Source organism: Homarus americanus, unplaced genomic scaffold, assembly GCF_018991925.1.
Source record: "Homarus americanus isolate GMGI-L3 unplaced genomic scaffold, GMGI_Hamer_2.0 scaffold367, whole genome shotgun sequence".
NCBI classification, from domain to species: domain Eukaryota; kingdom Metazoa; phylum Arthropoda; class Malacostraca; order Decapoda; family Nephropidae; genus Homarus; species Homarus americanus.
The window spans coordinates 12263995-12289079 of NW_024743709.1; positions in this window are offsets into that span (position 1 = coordinate 12263995).

Below are 25085 nucleotides of genomic sequence, written 5' to 3' on the forward strand. Positions count from 1 at the left end.
CACATCTCTCACCCCTAAGTCTACATTCTACACCTCACCCTCACCTCAAGTGGTACCCCTATCTACCCCTCACCCCAAGTGCTACACTCACCTTCCCTCACCCCAAGTGCTACACCCCATCTACCATCACCCTCAAGTGCTACACTCCCACCATCTCTCCCCCAATGCTACATTCTACCTACACCTCACCCCTCACCTCCAAGTGGTACACACTCTATCTACCCTCACCCCGTGGTACACTCCATCTACCCTCACCTCAAGTGCTGCACTCCATCTACCCTCACCCCAAGTGCCACACTCTATCTACCATCACCCTCAAGTGCTACACTCTATCTACCATCACCCCAAGTGCTACACTCTTTCCCTCACCCCAAGTGCTACCTATCTACCATCACCCCCAAGTGCACACTCTATCTACCCCTCACCCCCAAGTGCTACCTCTACCTTCCCTCACCCAAGTGCTACACTCTATCTACCATCACCCCAAGTGCTACACTCCCACCATCTCTCACTAAGTGCTACATTCTACCCACACCTCACCCCTCACCTCCAATAGTGCACTCCATCTACCCTCACCCCAAGTGGTACACTCCATCTACCCTCACCCTCAAGTGCTGCACTCCATCTCCACCCTCACCACCAAAGTCACACTCTATCTACCCTCACCTCCAAAGTGGTACCTCCTCTCTACCCTCACCCCCAGTGGTACACTCCCATCTACCCCTCACCCCAAGTGCTACACTCTCACCTTCCCTCACCCCCAAATGCACCTCTATCCCCCTCACTGCTACACACTCCACCATCTCTCACCCTAAGTGCTACATTCTACCTACACCTCACCCCTCACCTCCAAGTGGTACACTCCATCTACCCTCACCCCAAGTGGTACCTCTATCTCACCCTCACCCCCCCAAGTGGTACCTCTATCTACCCTCACCCCCAAGTGCTACACTCTACCATCTCTCACTAAGTGCTACATTCTACCTACACCTCACCCCTCACCCCAAGTGACACTCTATCTACCCTCACCCTCAAGTGCTGCTCCTATCTACCCTCACCACCAAGTGCTACACTCCTCTCCCATCACCCTCAAGTGCTACACTCCACCATCTCTCACCCTAAGTGCTACATTCTACCTACCTCACCCCTCACCCCAAGTGCTACACTCTACCATCTCTCACCCCTAAGTGCTACATTCTACCTACACCTCACCCCTCACCCCCAAGTGCTGCACTCTATCTACCCTCACCACCAAGTGCCACTCTACCTTCCCTCACCCCCAAGTGCTACACTCCTATCTACCATCACCTCCGTTGCTCTACCTCTCTCACCCCTAAGTGCTACATTCTACCTACACCTCACCCCTCACCTCCAAAGTGGTACACTCTATCTACCCTCACCCCCAAGTGTTACCTCTATCTACCCTCACCCCAAGTGGTACCTCTATCTACCCTCACCCCCAAGTGCTACACTCTACCACTCTCACCCCTAAGTGCTACATTCTACCTACCTCACCCCTCACCCCCAAGTGGTACACTCTATCTACCCTCACCCCAAGTGGCTACTCTATCTACCCTCACCCTCAAGTGCTGCCTCTATCTACCCTCACCACAAGTGCTACACTCATCTACCCTCACCCCAAGTGGTACACTCTATCTACCCTCACCCCCAAGTGGTACACTCTATCTACCCTCACCCCAAGTGGTACACCTCTATCTACCCTCACCCTCAAGTGCTGCCTCTATCTACCCTCACCACCAAGTGCTACACTCTACCTACCCTCACCCCTAGGTGCTACCTCCCCAACCCTCTCACCCTCAGGTGCCACACTTTACCTACCCTCACTTCAAGTGCTACACTCCTACCACCCCTCACCTCCAAGTGCTACACTCTACCTACACTCACCTTCACCAGGTGCACACTCCTGCCCTAACTCATTCACCCCAGGTGCTACACTCTACCAACCCTCACCCTCAGGTGCTACACTACCTACCCTCAAGTGCTGCACTCCTCCCTCACCTCCAAGTGCTACATCCTACCTCACCCACATCCCCCAGGGCTTCTCTAACTCCCTCCACCCCAGTTGCTACCTCTACCTCTCATCCAGTGCTACACTCCTACCATCTCTTCCCCCCAAGTGCAACACTCTACCTACACTCACCCTCACCCCCAAGTGCTACACTCTACTACCACTCACCTCACAACAGGTGTTAAACTCTAGCTGCACCTCACCCCTCACCTCCAAGTGCTACGCTCTACCTTCCCTCACCCTAAGTGCTACACTGTACCTCCCCTCATCCCCAGGTGCTACTTCTACCTTCCCTCACCCCAGGTGCTACCTCTACCTACCTGAGTGCCGCACACCACCTCCCCTCACCCCAGGTGCTGCACTCTCACCTATCCTCACCCCAAGTGCCACTCTACCTCACTCACCCGTGAGTGCTACCTCTACCTACCCTTTCCTTTCACTAAATGCTACACTCTACCCTCTCCTTTCACCCCAAGTACTACACTCTACCTACCCTCTCTACCCCAAGTACTACACTCTACCTCCCCTCACCCCCAAGTGCTACACTTTACCTTCCGTCACCCCAAGTACTACACTCTACCTACCCTCACCCTAAGTGCTACATTCTACCTACCACCCTCCCAAGTGCTACTCCTACCCTGAACTCCAAGTGCTACATTCATTTCCTCCCCCAAGTGCTACATCTACCTCCTCACTGGTGCTCTACCCACTCTCTCCAAGTGCTACACTCTACCTACCTCTTCAAAGTGCTCTTTCAGGTGCTACCTCCCAACTTCCCTCCCCCAGTGCTACACTCTACCTCCCCTCACCCCCCAGGTTACGCTCTACTACCCTCAATCCAGCACCACTCCTACCTACCCCTCACCTCTAAGGGCTACACTCTTTCACCTCTCAACCCCAAGTGGTACACTCTACTACCTCACCCCAAGTGCTACACTCTACCTACCCTCACCCTTCACCCCAAGTGCCTCTACCCTGCCTCTAAGTGCCTACTCCTCCCCCAAGTGCTACACTCTACCTACCTTCACCCTAGTGCTACACTCCTACCTACCTCATCCCCAAGTGCTACGCTCTACCTACCTTCATCCCTAAGTGCTACTCTACCTCCCCTCACCCGCAAGTGCTACTCTACCTACCTCACCCTTCCCCCAAGTCCTACTCTGTACCTACCCTCACCCCTCACCCCATGTGCTACCTCTACCTACCCTCTCCCCCAAGTGCTACCTCTACCCTTCATTCCCAAGTGCTACCTCTACCTACCCTCACCCCCAAGTGCTACACTCCCTCATCCCCCAAGTGCTGCTCTCTACCTACCTTCACCCCTAAGTGCTACACTCTACCTACCCTCCCCCCCCAAGTGCACTCTTCCTTCCCTCACCCCCAAATGCTACACTCTTCCTAACCTCTCCCCCAGGTGCTACCTCTACCTTTCCTTACCCCTAGGTGCTACTCTACCTTCCCTCACCCCCAAGTGCTACACTCTACCTCACCCCTCACCCCCAAGTGCTACACTCTACCTACCCTCACCCCAAGGGCTACACTCTCCTACCCTCACCCCCAAGTGATACCTCCTACCTTCACCCCCAGAGGCTACCTCTACCATCTCTCACCCCAAGTGCTACCTCCACTCACCCTCACCCCTCACCTCCAAGTGCTACACTCTACCTACCCTCACTCCCCAAGTGCTACACTCTACCATCTCACCCCTCAAGTGCTACACTCTACCTACCCTCACCCCCAGAGGCTACACTCTCCCCTACCCTCACCCCAAGTGATACACTTTACCCTCACCCCAAGTGCTACACTCTACCTTCCCTCACCCCCAGGTGCTACACTCTACCTTCCCTCACCCCCAAGTGCTACACTCTACCTACCCTCACACCACACCCCAAGTGCTACACTCTACCTCCACTCACCCCTCACCCCCAAGTGCTACACCCTACCTCCACTCACCCCTAAGTGCTATACTCGACCTACCATCACCCCCAAGCGCTACACTCTACCTACCCTCACCCCTAAGTGCTATACTCTACAACTCATACAAGTGCTTCACTCTACCTACACCTTACCCCTCACCCCTCACCCCCAATTGCTACCTCTACCTACCCTCACCCCTAAGTGCTACACTCTGCGTGCCTTCACCCCCAGGTGCTACACTCTACCTACCCTCACCCCAAGTGGCTTTTATTCACCCCCCATGTGCTACACTCTACCTACCCTCACCCCCAAGTGCTACACTCTAACTACACTTTCTGTCACCCCCAAGAGCTACACTCTACCTACTCTCACCCCAGGTTCTACACTCTTCCCTACCCCCTCACCCCCAAGTGCTACACTCTACCTACCCTCACCCTTCACCCCCAGTGCCACTTTTCCCTACAGTCACCTTTCACCCCCACTAGCTCCACTTTACCTACTCTCACCCCAGGTTCTACACTCTTCCTACCCTCACCCCCAAGTGCTACACTCTACCTACCCTCACCCTTCACCCCCAGGTGCTACACTTTACCTACAGTCACCTCTCACCCCCACGAGCTACACTCTACCTACTCTCATCCCAGGTGCTACACTCTACCAACCCCCACCCGCAATTGTAATATTCTATCCACCCTAACCCACAGGTGCTACACTCTACCTCCCCTCACTCCAGGTCCTACACTCTACCTACCCTCACCCCAGGTGCTACACTCTACCTTCCCTCACCGCCAGGTGCTACACTGTACCTTCCCTCACCCCAGGTGCTACACTCTGCCTACCTTAACCCCCAGGTGTCGAGGATGGTGCAAAAGTTTCTCACCAAATTTGTAGATGACTTTTTGGTGATAGTCAGATAGAGTCGAGAGGGTCAATGTGTTGAAAGCTTATTAATTTGTTGAGTAGTAGGTTGATAGAATAATCTTGAATGCCCTCTTCTGTGTGTGTGTGTGTGTGTGTGTGTGCGACCTATCACGTAATGGTCAGGTTGCTCGCCTCGTAAGCGAGCTGGTCCGGGTTCGATCCCCGGGCAGGGTTAAACTTTGGGCAAGTTTCTTTACGACATTTTCCCCTGTCTACCCAGCAGTAATTGGGGACTTGGATATTAATCGGTTTGCGGATCGTGTTCCGGGGTAAAGGTTATCCAGTGCAGTTGGCCAGTTTAGCGGTCTTCTCGAACTATTCCTTGACACTGGGTCATGCAGTTCGTTAACTTAGGATGTGGTTGTTGTGTTGGCGGCAGCTGTTACAACTTAAACAAATTCACGCCTAGGTGGCCCTAGGGCCGGCAATCCTCGTTACACGTGGAGAAATCATTATTATAATGTGTGTGTGTAATAATAATGATAATAATAATAATAATAATAATAATAATAATAATAATAATAATAATAATAATAATAATAATAATAATAATAATAATAATAATAGTAAACGGTTTATTGAAAAAGTTTGCAGCCCGAAGGCTGAAAATATACATTGGACATAAATGACTTATTACATACATTGGTGGTTTAACAAAAGCCTTCATTAGAGGAAGGTGAAGGAACATACAGTGAACATACAGATTAATGTTTACACACGTAGATCATGTGAGCTGAGGTGTTGAACAGCAGACACGTAGTGTAGTAACTCCCTCACAGATGGCGTTATGAAGGGCATCACGTGGAGTACTAGTTCCCTCACAGGTGGTGTTATGAGGGGCTTGACGTGGTGTAGTAATTCCCTCACAGATGGTGTATGAGGGGCCTGATGATGTAGTAATTCCCTCACAGATGGTATTATGAGGGTCCTGATGTGGTGTGTGTGTGTGTGTGTATGTGTGTGTGTGAGGGGGTTGTTGTGTTGTCGTTGCTGGTGAGAGAGTATTATTATCTAAGGCCCTCCTACACACCTGCTACACCCCTGTTCTGGTATACGCTAGGGCCCTCCTGCACACCTGCTACACCCCTGGTCTGGTATACACTAAGGCCCTCCTACACACCTGCTACACCCCTGGTCTGGTATACACTAAGGCCCTCCTACACACCTGCTACACCCCTGGTCTGGTATACACTAAGGTAAGTGTCAACACACCTCATGACAGCAGGTAAGTAATATTAGAATGAAGGAAATACAGTATATGACCTCGTGTAATTTGTATGTGTAAGTGTTTCTGCTGAAGAATATTTCAGCACTTAACTAAGGGAGAGTGATATACCCAGCGATATACCTAGAAATATACCCAGCGATATACCCAGTGATACTCGTATACCCAGCGTTCTTATAATTCTCAGCTCTACTAAGAGAATTACGGTGAAAATTGCGTTTATCCTGATCTGATTGTCCTGACACTGGTTAACTGGGCTCCGTCCTAGTACTTGCTCCAAAATATATCTTAAGTAATTTTGTGCGAGACACTATGACAGCGGACGAAGGATTTTGACAACACTACCAAAACAATAGGAGTCGCAGTGTTCTTTTTGAAATTCATCCTGACCCCTCCTTAAATATACATTTTGGAGTAAGTTATATACCTTAACTTCACATAACCTAAGCTAACCTACGTTAACCTAACTTAACCTGAATTAACCTCACCAAATCTAGCCTTTCCTAACCCAACTTAACCTAACTTAACCTAATGTAACTACATTAAACCTAACATAACCTAACCTAAATTAACTTAACGTAACTACACTAAACCTAACTTAACCTCACCAAATCTTACCTAGCCTCACCTAATGTAACCTAACTTAACCAATCTTAACGCCTCGCACATATATCAGCAATATTTATAATTTCCTGTACATATCATTTATTAACAAGGATGTAACATTGTATCTATGTATCTCACCATTAAGAGAAATAAAACAATGACCACAACACACCAGAAGTACACTCAAAGCCTAACTGATAGTTTAGAGACACGAATAAACTTATAATCTGAAAAGCGTGATATTTGTGAAACGTTCCCAATCATGTAAACAAACCCAGTGAGGGAGGCTACGGGTCTATATATATATATATATATATATATATATATATATATATATATATATATATATATATATATATATATATATATATATATATATATATATATATATATATATATATATATATATATATATGTGATAACCACAAAGAGGAAAGAAAAGTTCCCAAGCGCTTTCGTGTAATTCACATCTTCAGGGGTTATCAGCATATACCTACTCACGCACTGCAATTGATTTACTTGCATATATATATATATATATATATATATATATATATATATATATATATATATATATATATATATATATATATATATATATATATGTGATAAAATCACATGGGAAAAGGGAAACAACGGAGCACCTTAGCCTTCATCGTTATTCAAGACATCTTCAGTTGCCTCTGACGATGTCTTGAATAAAGACGAAAGCTAAGGTGCGCCGTTGTTTTCCTTTTCCCGTGTGATTTTATCAATATATATATATATATATATATATATATATATATATATATATATATATATATATATATATATATATATATATATATATATATATATATATATATATTGATGACGTCACAATATAAACCAACCGGATGGGACCCGTCATAGTAAAGTTTCTATATAAGTTAGAAAAGTTACGAAGGTCAGGTTAAGTTGAGACATTTGGTGTTTTTGTACCATCATAAAAGACTTTGGTGTATAAGTTATACACCATATATTGTAAGTAGATTATAGGCAACTTTTCTTGAATGGAGAGACTAAAAATTTAACTTAGTTGCCAAAGTAAATTTTTTTTTTTTTAATTATTTATTGGGCACCCCCCTGCATCATTGTGTAAGGTGAAGCGCAGAAGCGTTTACAGCGCCCAACAGGGAAGCATGCTAAGTTTATGCTTGCCTTTATGTCTCATGAGTTAAGGGCGTAGAAGCTTGAAGAGTCAATGGTTTATATCAAGTTATTGGAAGCTCCAACAACTCCCTGAATACGAATTCGCAACTTTCGACTTACAACAGGTACCTACTTTACTGCTAGGTGAACAGGGACTAATGGGGGCTAGGAAGTAAGTCCAAGCAACTTTCACCGGCCCGGGAATCGAACCCGTGACATCTCGCGTGCGAGGCAAGAACGGTACCGCTTCTACCACCGGTCCCCTACCAAAGTAAATGATAATTATCGACCAAAAACTGTTGAAAGCCGTGTTAGTGTGGAAGATATCACAGGCTAACCAGAGCCTAAAACGAGATATCACTAAAGAATAATTCCTCAAGCAGGCTAACTATCAGTGAGTGAGTGAATGAGTGAGTGAGTGTGTCAGTCAGTCAATCAGTCAATGACTTGGAAAATAACAAAACCTTACGAAATCACTTGTTTAACATAAGAATGATTAAATATGTAAATATTTGTTTATTAGTGAGGTAACAATTTAATGTTAACAAAAATACTAACAAACTTAATGCCAAAACAAACAAACAAACAAACCCATTTAAGGCCGACACAAACAAACAACTCATGGAAAGGCGACACAAGCAAACAAACAAATCTATTTAGGGGCGACACAAACATGCAAACATGAGGACAACACAAACGAATAAACAAAAATGATGAGGGGACACAAACAAACATAAGGGCGAAACAAACAAACAGACATAAAGGCGACACAAACACACCAATATCAGGGCGACACACACACACACACACACACACACACACCGTTATAAAGAATTCCCCAAATTTCTTGCTTTTGTTAATACAATATTTACACTAAAATTAACAATGCACAAAACTTGCTGATTAATTTATGTTTACATTTATTTCTTTTTGTTTGTTTTTCAATTGACCACAAGGAAAGATCATGGATATAATTGTAACTAATTTTCGTATATTCAAAATCATACCAAGATGCTTTTAATTATTTTAATAATGTAGCAAATGGCGACCTGTGGTGTATTGGTCAGCATGTTGGCATCACAAGCGAGCGGACCCGGGTTCGTTCCCCGGGCAGGGTGAAACTATGGGCAACTTTCTTTTCTCCATTTGCCTTTGTCTACCCAGCAGTAAGTGGGGACCTGGATGTTAATCGATTTGTGGATCGTGTTCCGGGGTAATGGTTAGCCAGTACAGTTGGCGAGTTGTCCGGTCTTCTCGGACTATTCCTTGACACTGGGTCATGCAGCTCGTTAACATAGGGTGTGGTTGTTGTGTTGGCTACAGCTTCTACACCTAAACAAATTACGCCGAGGTGGCCCTTGGGCCGGCCATCCTCGTTACACGAGGGAAAACCATTATTATGTTGTTTTAATATGGCTAATGGTGGTGTATGTTATAATATGGCAAATGATGGATGTTCTTATAGTATGGCAAAATTAGTGTTGTATGCGGTTATAATACGGCAAATGGGGGTGTATGTTGCTATAATATGGCAAATGGGGGTGTATGTTGTTATAATACGGCAAATGGGGGTGTATGTTGTTATAATATGGCAAATGGGGGTGTATGTTGTTATAATATGGGTAAACGGGGTGTATGTTGTTATAATACGGGCAAATGGGGTGTATGTTGTTATAATATGGCAAACTGGGGTGTATGTTGTTATAATATGGCAAACGGGGGTGTATGTTGCTATGAATACGGCAAATGGGGGTGTATGTTGTTATAATATGGCAAAATGGGGGTGTATGTTGGTTATAATACGGCAAATGGGGGTGTATGTTGTTATAATACGGCAAATGAAGTGTATAAGGTTATAATATGGGCAAATGGGGTGTGTATGTTGTTATAATATGGCAAACGGGGGGTGTATGTTGTTGCACATGCAAATGGGGGTGTATGTTGTTTATAATATGGGCAAATGTGGGGGTATGTTGTTATAATATGGCAAATGGAGGTGTGTGCTTTATAATATGACAAATGGGGGGGGTGTATGTTGTTATAATATGGCTAATGGGGGTGTATGTTGTTAAAATATGGCAAATGGAGGTGTGTGCTGTTATAATATGGCAAATGGGGTTGTATGTTGTTATTATATGGCAAATGGAGGTGTATGTTGTTATAATATGGCAAATGGGGGTGTATGTTGTTATAATATGGCAAATGGGGGTGTATGTTGTTATAATATGGCAAATGGCTGTGTATGCTGTTATAATATGACAAATGGAGGTGTATGCTGTTATAATATGACAAATGGGGGTGTATGTTGTTATAATATGACAAATGGGGGTGTATGCTGTTATAATATAGCAAATGGCTGTGTATGCTGTTATAATATGACAAATGGAGGTGTATGCTGTTATAATATGACAAATGGAGGTGTATGCTGTTATAATATGGCAACGGGGGTGTATGTTGTTATAATATGGCAAATGGGGGTGTATGTTGTTATAATATGGCAAATGGGGTGTATGTGTTATAATATGGCAAATGGGGGTGTATGTTGTTATAATATGGCAAATGGAGGTGTGTATTATAATATGGGAAATGGGGTGGTATGTTAATAATATGGCAAATGTAAGGTGTATATAATATGGCAAAGGTGTATGTTGTTATAATATGGCAAATGGGTAATAAAGGCAAAGTGCTGTTATAATATGGCAAATGGGGGTGTATGTTGTTATAATATGGCAAATGGAGGTGTATGTTGTTATAATACAATAAGGGGTATGTTAATATAAGGGTGTATGCTGTTATAATATGGCAAATGGAGGTGTATGTTGTTATAATATGGCAAATGGGGTATGTTGTTATAATATAAAATGGAGGGTGTGGTTATAATATGGCAAAATGGGGTGTATGTTGTTATAATATGGCAAATGGGGTGTGTGCTGTTATAATAAAATGGGGGGTATGTTGTTATAATATGGCAAATGGGGGTGTATGTTGTTATAATATGGAAATGGAGGTGTATGTTGTTATAATTGGCAAATGGGGGTATGCTGTTATAATATGGCAAATGAGGTGTATGTTGTTATAATATGGCAAAGGGGTGTATGTTGTTATAATATGGCAAATGGAGGTGTATGTGTTATAATATAGCAAATGGGGGTGTATGTTGTTATAATATGCAAATGGGGGTGTATGTTGTTATAATATGGCAAATGAGGTGTATGTTGTTATAATATGGCAAATGGGGTGTATGTTGTTATAATATGGCAAATGGAGGTATGCTGTTATAATATGGCAAATGGGGTGTATGTTTATAATATGGCAAATGGGGGTATGCTGTTATACGTCAAATTGGGGTGTATGTTGTTAATATGGCAAATGGAGGTATGCTGTTATAATATGGCAAATGTATGTTGTTATAATATGGAAAATGGGTGTATGCATATATAAATAAGTGTTGTTATAATATGGCAAATGGGGGTGTATGCTGTTATAATATACAAATGGGGGTGTATGTTGTTATAATATGGCAAATGGGGTATGTTGTTATAATATGGCAAATGGGGGTGTATGCTGTTATAATATGGCAAATGGAGGGTGTATGCTGTTATAATATAGCAAATGGAGGTATGCTGTTATAATATGGCAAATGCGGTGTATGCTGTTATAATATGGCAAATGGGGTGTATGTTGTTATAATATGGCAAATGGGGTGTATGTTGTTATAATATGGCAAAATGGGGTGTATTTGTTATAATATAGCAAATGGGGTGTATGTTGTTATAATATGGCAAATGGGGTATGTTGTTATAATATGGCAAATGGAGGTGCTGTTAAATATGGCAATGGGGGTATGTTGTTATAATATGCAAATGTGTATGTTGTTATAATATGGCAAATGGGGGTGTATATAATATGGCTAATGGGTGTATATATAAAATATGGCAAATGGAGGCATACTGTTATAATTGGCAAATGGGGGTGTATGTTGTTATAATATGCAAATGGAGGTGTGTGCTATAATATGGCAATTGGGGTATGTTGTATAATATGTCAAATGGGGGGTGTATATAATATGAAATGGGGTTGTATAAGGCAAATGGAGGTGTATGTTGTTATAATATGGCAAATGGAGGTGTATGCTGTTATAATATGGCAAATGGGGGTGTATTAATATGGCAAATGGGGGTGTATGTTTATTATGGCAATGGGGGTGTGTGCTGTTATAATATGGCAATGGGGGGTGGTATGTTGTTATAATATGGCAAATGGAGGTGTATGTTGTTATAATATGGCAAATGGGGGTGTATGCTGTTATAATATGGCAAATGGAGGTGTATGTTGTTATAATATGGCAAATGGGGGTGTATGTTGTTATTATATGGCAAATGGAGGTGTGTTGTTATAATATGGCAAATGGGGGTGTATGTTGTTATAATATGGCAAATGAATGGTTATAATATGGCAATGGAGGTGTATGTTGTTATAATATGGCAAATGGGGTGTATGTTGTTAAAATATGGCAAATGGGGGTGTATGCTGTTATAATATGGCAAATGGGGGTGTATGTTGTTATAATATGGAAAAATGGGGTGTATGTTGTTATAATATGGCAATGGGGGTGTATGTTGTTATAATATGACAAATGGAGGTGTATTCTGTTATATTATGGCAAATGGGGGTGTATGGTGTTATAATATGGCAAATGGGGGTGTATGTTGTTATAATATGGCAAATGGGGGTGTATGTTGTTATAATATGGCAAATGGGGGTGTATGACATAAGCAAGTTTGCGGATGACATCAAAATAGGGCGGCAGATTAATTCAGGGCAGGATGCAAATGCATTACAGGAGGATCTAAATAAACTGTAGGGGTGGTCTGAATAATGGCAAATGAAATTCAACACCAGCAAGTGCAGTGTACTTCATATTGGAAGAACAAATACTGATAATGTATACAGCCTTAACAACATCAACCTAGAGAAGTCGACTTGTGAAAGAGACCTAGGGGTACTAATAATAATCCTGACCTACGGCTCTAAAAAACAGTGTTGGTATTATTCGAAATAAGGCAAACAGAGTATTGGGATTTATATCTGAAGTAAATGAATAAGAGTGTAGAGGTCTCTCACGCAATCTATATCTTGACCCTAGTCAGCCGTGTCTCGATTATGGTTCAGTTCTGGTGCCCTAATACGGATTTAAATTCACCAGAGTCGCAAAGAAGCGAAGAATGATAAAAAATGATTCCGGACCTTTAAAACCTTCCATATCAGGATAGGTTAAAGAAACTTAACTTAGCTCCCAGAAAGACGAAGAGTGCGGGGAGATATGATAGAAGTTATTTAAGTAGGGAAAGGAATCAATAAAGAAGATATATAAAGCTATAATATCCGAAAGCAGGATAGGACCTGGAGCACTGAGCTAAGTTGATAGTTTAGTTTAGGGAGGGAGATAGAAGAAACTGGTTCGCCAAATAGGGTGGTGGACGAGGAACAAGCTTAGCAACTTTTAGTAAGTGCGGAACTCTGGAAGTCAAGAGGCCAGATAGATTCCATAGATGAGATAGAGAGAGGTAGTAACTCGACAGGAGCTGCCACGCACAGTAGGGTGCACATGGAGGCGAATTTTTTTTTTTGAGTTTGAAAATCGGCCCATGGTATTAATGATGGTTCTATGTGCAGAATCATGTGATATCTTCTAGATTTGGAAAGTTTAATTTTATTAGGTAATTTTAACTTGAATTTACAAAACCAGTATTCCCACCCTTTACCAACACCACTAAATAGCTTATTTAAAGTAAAGTAAATGCATCAGGTTAATTTATTTAGGGATTAGAAATTGATCCAGAATAGTGAAATGAAATGATCTTGACACATTTATTGGAAATTTAATATTCTCTTTAGAAAACAAAATCATCAAATACAAAAAAACTGGTTTACTTACTACGACCCGGTACATGCATACCATAGAGAGAATAACATGTCTTTCTTGCTTCTGTTTCTACTCATCACCTCTGCTTAGACCACCTGAGCCTGGATGTAGCCTTCCTCCTCTCCTGGTTATTGCACATCGTGACTGCTGGCTTACCACTGCTGTACAACGCTTCATACTCTGGGTGTGCGAGGGCCAGGCAGGAGACATGCATGGGTTGTCCAGAAAGCTCTGACTTGAACATTGGCAGGCTGCAGGTGCAGGGGGCTCACTGCCAGCCTGGAGGTTATCCAGATCTATGCAGATCAGTGGTGGTCTGGCACCCAGATTGACTTAGATGCCCTAACTGAAGGAATCGTCACCAACTGATTCGCTTCATGCCCATCCTCTATAAGTCTCATATTCAAGATTTTTTGACTGCTTACTCTTCTCTCCTCCTCATCCCGATTGCAGAGCAGGTCAGGCCTGCAGAACTGCCTCGGGATGAGCATAACAGGAAGATCTCCTCGCCAGTCTGCTCCATTAATCTAAACAACCTTCCTTGGTTGACTCCTCAGTTTCAAGCTGGAAGAGAACATGCCTCGGACCTTCGGAGAACGATATGTTTATCTTGGTAAGCCAGTCCACTTGGCAAGTAGACACTCATGATGAATTGATAATAAGTCTCAGGCTGGTGAAGCTGGTTCTCTTCAGTTTATATGAGCGACCCAAATTCTGCAGAACCCGGAGAGCCGTTGTGGAGCCACTTTAGAAGGGAAGAGACTGACCTATCTGCAGGTAAGTTTTATCAGGCATGACCCCAGTTTTGATGGCACTGCAAACTGCAAAATCCAGTGGTACCATCAAAGTACCAGGTCGTCAATGACAGTATGTGCAAGCCTTGCCTGGCGGGAGGCCAACTGTGATTTTTCAAAGCTCGATTTATTTCTAACCCAGGCAGAGTCCGCATCTTGCCAAGAGGACCAGACCATATCTGTTGTTTGAAAGAGTCTTGCTATCCAGCTCCCGGGATCAGATGTCTGAAAGGGCAACCTGTTGGGTGTGGGAGGTCACAAACAATCCAGACCACAAAGCTTCCTCCCCAATCATCCGCTTCCCTATCCACTGTATGACCCCCCTTACACCTGTGTTCGTGTTGGTGCTGGCCCTCCACGCCTGCAGGGTCTGGCTCCATGTCTTCTCTGGAGCCAGTCTGCAATGTTATCTGCCACTATCTCAGCTAGTTTCTGATGTCATCTTTCTCTGGAGGAAATGCCACAAATATTTCCCCCTCCTGGTTCACTGCAGCAGGAGTAGTGTTCTCCTTCACCATGGTAGGGAACCAACTTGTCAGAATTCTCCAATCCTTTCTGGCGAACACTTTAGTGTCATCTTTTCCTATCAAAGAACAAACAATTGATTCCATTTTTCTCTTATCCCCTTATCAAACTCTTCTAGGTTTACCGGACAAGTTTCTCCTGAGCTCTCCTTACTTTGTTATGATCTCATCACCAGTGTGAACATCATCAGGTGTTATCAAACCACTGTCAAACCCAGGCAGCTGTTGCTGCTATCTCTGCAGTTTCTCTTCATACTCCAGTGTGTCGCATGCTGCCAGAGCTATGCTCGGGATATCTTTCCTATTTCGAATCTTATGCTCCGGAAGGTTTGGGATCATTATTTTCTGGGTTAGGGACAAAGTCACCATTCTCCTGGTCAGCACCGGATCAGCCAGTGTGGGTGCTTTCTGGCTGCACCTGAATCAGCCGGACTCAATCATCATCGTGGCCTTACTCAACACCCTGGCCTTCTCAAGTCTTCGGCAACTCTTCTCTTCTGTCTTCTGTGGCAGCTTCCTGTCTCTTGACCCGGAATATCTTAAGCAACCGAGAGTTCCATACCGCCAGTCTTTCTCTGTGCTTTTGACAAATGCCAGTTCGATCACAGGAATCTTCTAGTTCACGCTTGTAAATACAGGAGATGTGGGCCTCGGATTACAGTCACGATCGCATCCAAACTCAGGACAGAGAACAATTGGGCACTTGCAAGTAATTATGTCAAATAACTGGTCCAGTTGCTTGGCAAGCTGTCCTTGGACTGCAAGTTTTCTCTCCGCAAGAGAGATATCTTCGTTTTTCCTCAACTGGCTGCAGCAGTCTCACTAATCTTTCTGATTGGCGGCGACTGGAGGCTTGAACTGAGCGTTAGCCAGAGTGTACTGTGCCAAGACAGCTTTGGTCATATCACTGGCAACGTCTTTGTTTGTGTAAGTTCTTGCTCTTTTCACTGATTTGCCTGATTAAAACACCGTATCTCAAAGAATCTCAATGTAGGCAACTCCGACTTCAGGAGCTCTCTCCTGTTCCAAGATAGTGACTGGAGATGCATGGATTTTTGTTCCTCGTCCTGGACACACAAGCAGCCACGTAAATATTATCAACCTATAAATGTATCGAATCTGAAATGAAAAAAAATATTGTTAGCTGTTGTTAAAGAATGAAGTCAGAAAGTAATGTTTCTATTTAATTGTAATGCACTAATGAAGTAATATGAGATTTTCTGATAAATTTTCACGCTAAATTTACCTAGCAAAAGGTTGCAAAATATTGAAACTGAAATATTTTCGTTTATATACACTAAAAATTCACCAAAAAAAAAAAGTGATGTGGCCATTGGTTTTAGGCTGATCTTCCCTCCTATGACACACCCTAATGGGCTGCGCTGTAACCGGCCTACTGACCTTTATTTTCTTATGTTCTTATGTTCTTATGCTGTTATAATATGACAAATGGAGGTGTATGCTGTTATAATATGACAAATGGGGGTGTATGTTGTTATAATATAGCAAATGGCTGTGTATGCTGTTATAATATGACAAATGGAGGTGTATGCTGTTATAATATGGCAAATGGGGGGTGTATGTTGTTATAATATAGCAAATGGCTGTGTATGCTGTTATAATATGACAAATGGGGTGTATATTATAATATGACAAATGGGGGTGTATGTTGTTATAATATGACAAATGGGGGTGTATGTTGTTATAATATGACAAATGGGGGTGTATGTTGTTATAATATGGTAAACAGAGGTATTAATTTCTTTTTATTTTCTATTTTATTATTGTTTCTCTTTATTTCTCTTCTTCATTCTTGAATTATTTTTCTTGTAGTAATTTTTCTTTCGTATACAGAGTGAGGCGGGGTAGGGGGAGTGAGGAATAAAGGAGTGGGAGGAGGCAGTAGTGTAGGCCAGAGGGTTTGTAGGCTTGCGGATAAATTACCCTTCACCGAGATAAAGAGAGAAGGGAGAAGGAGGTGAGGCTGGGAGTGGACGATAATATATGTAGGAATAGGTTTATCATGCACTAACGTATTCACTAGGGAAAATACATAACAGTTATGTTGTTACTCGTGGCTCACGGTTACACTGTATAATACAAAGGTACTTATGGTATGGTTGAATATTCTACTCAATACAAAGAGGGAAATTGATGGCGCTTTCTTTAAGGTTATTCATTTTTAAATTTATTAAGGATGGACAATTACATTTCAGTATAACCTACACTTCTGGCTAATCAAACGGGGACCATGTATCTCACAACAAATGGGAACTTAGGGATTTAACAAAAAGAATACGCCCAAATACCTGCCATGTCGCCACCAATAGACACACCTCTACGCAAAATTCCAACACAGACTGATCTTAAACAAAGAAGGACTTTAAAGAACGAACACGCTCATGACGTCACGTCACACAGGCTCATGTTATTGGCTCAGGCCTTAGGCACTCGCACTGTCATTGGCTTGGGGGTGCTGGTGGTAGAGTGGTACCGCTCTTGCCTTCGCAAGCGAGATGTCACGGGTTCGATTCCCGGGCTGGTGGAAGTTGTTTGGACATACTTCCTAGCCCCCATTAGTCCCTGTTCACCTAGCAGTAAAGTAGGTGCCTGGTGTAAATCGAAAGTTGCGAATTAGTATTCAGGGACAAGTTGTTGGAGCTTCCAATAACTTGATGACATAAACCATTGACTCTTCAGGCTTCTACGCCCTTAACTCATGAGACATAAAGGCAAGCATGAACTTAGCATGCTTCCCTGTTGGGCGCTGTAAACGCTTCTGCGCTTTACCTTACACAAAGATGTAGGGGAGTGCCCCCCCCCAAAAAAAGAAATTAACAAAAAGAAAAAACTGTCATTGAGCTTGAGCGGGAACACTATCGTCTCGGGTGTTATCGCGGGTAATCATTGTTTAAGCTGAATTTTCATACAAATTTTCTCTAAAATATGACGTAATTTACTCTAAAACAGTGGCAGTGTTATAGTGTTGTATGCTGTTACACTATGGCAAATGACAATGTATGTTTTTATAATATGGCAAATGATGGTGTATGTTGTTACAGTATGGCAAATGGAGGTATGTGTTGTTACAATATGTCAAATGGACGTGTATGCTTTTATAATGGAAAATGGTGGTGTATATTGTTACAATATGGTAACTGGAAGTTGTTTACCAGCCGTCTCCACTCACTCCTGGAGAATATATGAAAGAATGAGGAAATCCCCCAAGATCTTAAAGACACCTCAATCGTTATTATTTATAAGAATAAGGGAGACCGGCCAGACTGTGGCAACTACCGCTGGATCTTACTGCTGTCCGTAGCTGGCAAGATTATCGCCACAGTCCTCCTGAACACATTTCTTTCTGAGGCGGAAAACTTCCTCACAGAATCTCAATGTGGCATTAAACCATCACGTGGCACCACTGACATGATTTTTGCTTCCCGCCAGATACAGGAAAAGTGCAGAGAACAGCGCCTTGACTTGTACATGACCTTAATTGACCTTACTAAGGCCTTCGACTCGGTCAACAGGGAAGCAGCCTGGCTCAATCGTTTTGGCTGCCCACCAAAATTAATTACCATTGTGAGGCAACCCAACGAAGGCATGAACGGCATTGTCTTACACAATGGCACCCAGTCTGAGTTTTCCCCATCTAAATGGGAGTAAACAAGGATGTGTACTGGCACCAACTCTGTTTTCCATTTTCTTGGTTGCCTTCCTTACTCGTGCAGTGCCAATTTAGCCGGCGGGGTGGACATCCAGTACCGGATGAAGGGTCTTTTCAACATAAGATGACTTCAGGCAGGAACAAAGGTGTCGGCCGCTTCCATCACTGAACTTCAATTTGCAGACGACATCACACTCGTCGCTCACACTGAACATGACCTACAGGAGATCCTGAACACCTACGCAGATGGTTATGAACACTTCGGCCTTGAGGTGAAAGCACGTAAGACTCAGATTCTCTTTCAGCCTGACCCTGTTTCAGCCACACCTCCATCATCCGTCCAGCTTAATGGTACTACCTTAGCATCCACCTGTCCACTATTGGGACATCGATGAAGAGATTCAACATCGGATCAGATGTGCATTTCAAGCCTTTGGCACTTTGGCAGACTCCGTATCAGTATCTACAGCTGTAGGGAGATGAATTATCTACAAATGTGCACGTGTATCGAGCATTGGTCCTCCAAACCATGCTGTATGGCAGCAAGACTTGGGTCACATACAGGAGGCACCTAAAGGCACTTGAAAACTATCACCAACGCAGTCTACATTCCAACCTTCGAGTTCGTTGGGAAGACAAGAGATCAAATGCCAATATTCTCGCTGACACCAAATGTAGAACTGGACATGTTACCCGCATGGACGACAGTATATTATCAAAGCAGCTACTTTACTGTCACCTAACGCATGGTAAATGTAACGCTGGCAGACAATGGGAAAGGTATAAGGACAGTTTTAAGATAAACCTGAAAAAGTTCCAAATCGACCCCCTCACCTAGGAGACGATCACTCCACACCGTAACGAGAAGATGTCAATACTTTCGAGTTAGCCTGACTGCATACCGAGACAGATAGGCACCAGAGCTGGAAAGTCGTTGCCGCCGCCCCTCCCGCACTTGATGTAGCCCTTCACACGTGCACAATTTGTGGAAGGCCCTGTTGACCCCATACCGGCCTCTCGAGTCACCTCAGAACTCACCAACGCAGGTGACATCCTTAATAACTCATATCATTGTATCATAGCTGGATGATCGTCATACTCGATTCCGAGTGACAGCAAAGTAGTAATAGTAGTTGTTATAATATGGCAAATGGTGGTGTATGTTGTTACAATATGGCAAATGGCGGTGTATGTTGTTCCAATATGGCAAAAGGTGGTGTGTGTTGTTACAATATGGGAAATGGAGGGCGGGCACGTTGCACAAAACATACCTTATTTTCCTCTAACTCCACCTTAGACGATTCCAACTCTACCCCTCCAAGTCCTGCTCCTCCTACTGAACCTATTCACTTTCCTATAATCTCCACTCGCAGGGTTGCTGGTGTGTTATCCAAGTTGGATGTGAGTAAGGCGCATGGACCGGACGGAATAACCCCCTCGTGTTCTGAGAGAGTGTGCTGAAGTTCTGGCCCCTGTGCTTGCTCGCCTCTTTCGCCTTTGCCTCAAAGCCCATACTTTTCCTTCTTCTTGGAAGCATGCCTTGGTTCAGCCCATCCCGAAGAAGGATGACCATTCTAATCCCTCTGATTATCGCCCCACTGCCCTAACTTCACCCCTCTCTAAGATTTTTCGAAACTATCTTGAACTCCCATTTTCTCCGCCACCTTGAACGCCATTCTCTTTTGTCAGATCACCAGTATGGCTTTCGCCAGGCGAGATCTACTGGTGATCTGCTCTCCTACTGCACCCATCTTTGGTCATCCTCTCTTTGACAGGGTATGACACAAGTTTTTGCTTTCTAAATTTCCCTCTTATGGTTTCTCTCCCCCACTTTGTTCTCTAAGCTCTGTCTTCCCTGAGAACCTATCCATGGCAGTTGTTGTCGACGGATCGATCTCTCGCTCTTTTTCTACCAATAGTCGTACTCCACAGGGTCCTGTTCTTTCACCTACTCTCTTCCTTGTTTTTATCAATGATTTACTTCACACTACGGCTAATTCTATCCATTCTTACATTGAAGATTCTACTCTTCACCCTTCTTCACATTTTCCCCCTTCCCCTAATTCTCAAGCTACTGTAGATCTGTTTGTAGAGCTGTTATCATTACGTCTATAAATGCGGATCTGTTCAGCATCTCTGAATGGGGAGGTAGAAACTTGGCTAAATTCAATAGTAATAAAACTCAGTATTTACCAATTACACTATCCAAATTAGATGATCTCTCACCAATCACATTTCAGGACGCTTCATTCTGCCAATTCCTCTAATATGTCTTGGAAGCCACACATCCTCAACATTGCTAAAGCTGCCTCCCGAAAGCTGGGAATGCTGTACAGATGCCGTAGCTATTTCACTCCTGAGCAGTTGCTTCAAGTATATGAGGGATTCATTCGTCCTAACTTGGAGTACTGCTCTCATATCTGGGGTGGCTCTTCTTCTGTCCAACTGTTAGATAGGGTGGAATCAAAGGCATTTCGTCTTGTTAACTCTCCTCCTATAGTTTATAATCTTTCTTCCCTTTCTCTTCGCCGTAATGTTGCATCACTCTCTCTCTTTTACAGGTACTTTAGCGGGCAATGTTCGGTGGATTTGGCATTCTCTGTGCTGCCGACAAGGCCGTGGGCTCGTTACACACATCTTGCCTGCTGTGCCCACCGTTTCTCTGTGGATGTCGGTCACACTAGAATAACCCGTTATAGAACATCCTTCTTTTCTCACACAGCTAAACTGTGGAATGCTCTGCCTTCTTCTGTGCTTCCACACTCATACAACCTGTCTCTCCTTAAAAAGCTGGTTTTCCGGCATTTTCGTGGTGTAGATTAATATAAAAAAAATTTCTTTTCTGTTTTTAATTTCTTTTTACTCTTATTTTTTTGCCCCCCAGGCCCCGTCGTGGGTCGATGACCTGTTCCTGGGTGGGCTATTCCCTCACTGCCACTCCTCTCGCCCAGTGTGGCGAGGTTGGGCACGTGGCACAAAACATACCTATAATGCCTCTACTTTAGCTGGGACCAAAACATCCAGGCGTGATGGATGTAGTTCATTCTGACAGAATAGGGCAACGCCCTCTCCACGACCATGTGAACGAATTTGATGGAAGAGTTGATATCCCTCAATGTGGCAAGTTTTCAGGAACGATTTGCCACGCCTCGCAGATGGCAACGACGTTGACAGTAACTGAACCTGACTTTTGTAGCAAGCTCGTCAAATTTATTGGCGAGGGAGGTGACGTGTGTGTGTGTGTGTGTGTGTAATAATAATAATAATAATAATTAACGGTTTATTGAAAGAACTTGGCAGCCAGAAGGCTGAAAATATACAGTTACATATTTGGGGAATGGGTTTCGAATTACAAATAATATACAAGTAACATTAGTGATACAAATAAGATAAATAATAACTAGATGGGGAAAAGCTCAAACTACAGTTCCTTTCAACATAGTGACAGTGCAAGGAGTAGTGTTTACTGGGAGTGAATACACTGGTTTATTACAAGTTATTGATAATTTTTACAATGGTTGGGACTGGGCTGTTCTTATAGAGATCAGTTCGTGCACGTATGGGCTGGATGCGGTTGTGGTGTCGAACAGCACTTCTCGGGCTAGGGATCTCAGGTGGTAGTAGGAGCCGGTATCGAGGATGGTGTAGAAGCTTCTTGCCAAATTTGCAGATGAGGTCGTGGCGATGGTCAGTGAGAATCGAAAGGGTCAGTGTGTTGAGCGCTTCTTGATATGTGGAGTAGGAAGGGGAGAGAATAATCTTGCATGCCCTCTTTTGCACTTTTTCTAGGTGTTTACGTTGTGTGGCATTTAGGGAGGAAGACCAGGTGGGGGAGGCATAGGTGAGCTTGGGAAGTATGAATGTTGTGTAAACACTGAGGAGCTCGGGTGCAGGAACTCCGAGGGACTTGAGTTGGCGGAGGAGGTGGAGACGGAAACTGGAGGGTTTGACAACTTCACTGACGTGTGGTTTCCAATTTAGTTTGTCGTCTATGGTGACGCCGAGGAGCTTCGTGGAATCTACAAACTGGAGTGTGTTCGGACCTAGAGTAATGGAAGGAGGTGGGACAATGTCGGAGGAGAGTTTGATGTGCATAACCATGGTCTTGGTATGGTTGATGGTGACATGGTTGTTGGTGGCCCAGTTTTGGAGACTGTTCAATAAATCCTGAAGGGCGGTATAGATGGGAGCAGAATTGTTAACGCTGATCCCAATGGTGGAGTCGTCGACATATTTCCAGCGAGCAGGGGTTTCTCTTAGGGCATCATTGATGAGCATAAGGAAGCAGAGTGGTCCCATCTTGGTGCCTTGGGGGACGCCACAGGTGAGTGACTGAAAGGTGGAGACAGCCCCTCGGAAGCGTACAGCTTGGCGTCGGTCACTGAGGAAGTCTGTAAGCCATGGTATAAGACTTCTCCGAAGCCCGAGGTCAATAGCTTTGTTGATGATTATATTGTGGTCGACTAGGTCGAATGCTTTAGTAAAATCAATGAAGGCGACAGCTTCAGACGTTTTTCGTTTCTCGAGATGGCGGTATGTGTGTGTGTGTGTGTGTGAGTCAATAAAACTTCCCAATGGCTGGTTGTTGAGGGAAGAGAGTGTGGTGGTGTAGAGTGTGTTTCGTGTAGTGTGTTAGTTGGTGTAGAGTGTGTAGTGGTATAGCGTGTGCGGTGGTGTAGAGTGTGTGTTAGTATAGAGTGTGTGGTGGTGTATAATGTGTTTGTTGGTGTATCGTGTATGGAGGTGTTGAGTGTGTGGTGGTGTTCAGTGTGTGCTGGGTTAGAGTGTGTGTTGTTGTAGAGTGTGTGGTGGTGTTGAGTGTGTGGTACTGTAGAGTGTGTGGTGGTGTTTACTGTATGGAGGTGTTGAGACAACGATAACCTCAAAATTTGACGGTTGAGGATGATCTGATCACGAGATCTTAGGTTGCTGAGTTCCACAACAATTTAAATAATGAGTTACCTTATGCACAAAGGTAGAACATACCACACAGAAAATACAGATCAGACAACAATGACCCTAAGTGGATAAATAATTATTTAAATAATATTATTGGACAAAGGAAGGCTATAGGTAGGAGAATAAATCGTGGCGAAGTTTACCTCCGAGATTATTATAAGGTATTGGCTGGTAGGGTTAAGATCGAGATAAGAAAAGCGAAGAGGAATTATGAACTGAAATAGCAGAGGAGGCGAAAACAAACCCCAAAGGATTCTGCCAAATGTATCAAACTGAAACACGAGATAAGATTGGACCAATACGTTCAGATACCGGCGAGCTAACTGATAACGACGGAGAGATGAGCAATAATCTGAATAAATATTTTTCAACAGTTTTCACCACCGAAAATTTAAACATGATACCCGAGGCACCGACTCTATTCAGAGATAAAGAAGAAAACAAATTAAGCGAGATAGTAGTGATTAGTAACGATGTTAATAAGCAAATAGACAAACTGAAGTCTCATAAGTCACCTGGTCCCGATGAGATATTTGCCAGAATATTAAAGGAATGTAAGGAAGAGCTTAGTATGCCCTTAGCAAAGTTGTTTAACATGTCATTAAAAACAGGTATAGTACCAGAATCCTGGAGGATAGCGAATGTAATACCGATTTTCAAGAAGGGGGATAGATCACTATCCTCTAACTACCGCCCAATCAGTCTAACATCAATAGTAGGTAAATTACTAGAATCAATTATTTCAAACTCTATTCGAAACCACCTGGAGAAGCAGAAGTTGATCAATGATTCCCAACATGGTTTCACAAGCGGGCGTTCATGTCTAACTAATCTATTAACATTCTTTTCATCGGTTTTCGAATCGGTGGACGAGGGGCACAATTATGATGTGGTATATCTCGACTTTAGCAAAGCCTTCGACAGAGTCCCCCACGAAAGACTAATTAGAAAGGTAGAAGCGCATGGCATCAAAGGTAATATCCTTAAATGGATTAGGGCGTGGTTACGGGACAGGAAACAGCGAGTGAGCATAAACCGCACTAAATCGCATTGGAGCAACGTCACTAGTGGAGTTCCCCAAGGCTCAGTACTTGGACCATTATTATTTATTATATACATAAACGACATAGATATCGGCATAGACAGCAACATAAGTAAATTTGCTGATGACACTAAAATAGGACGTGTAATTAAATCTGTTGAAGACTCTGCAAAACTACAGGAAGATCTAAACAAAATTTTTGAATGGTCGGAAAAATGGCAGATGAAATTCAATGTGGACAAATGTAAAGTACTCAGTATAGGAGATGTAAACAGGGAAACCAGTTACCAGATAAACAA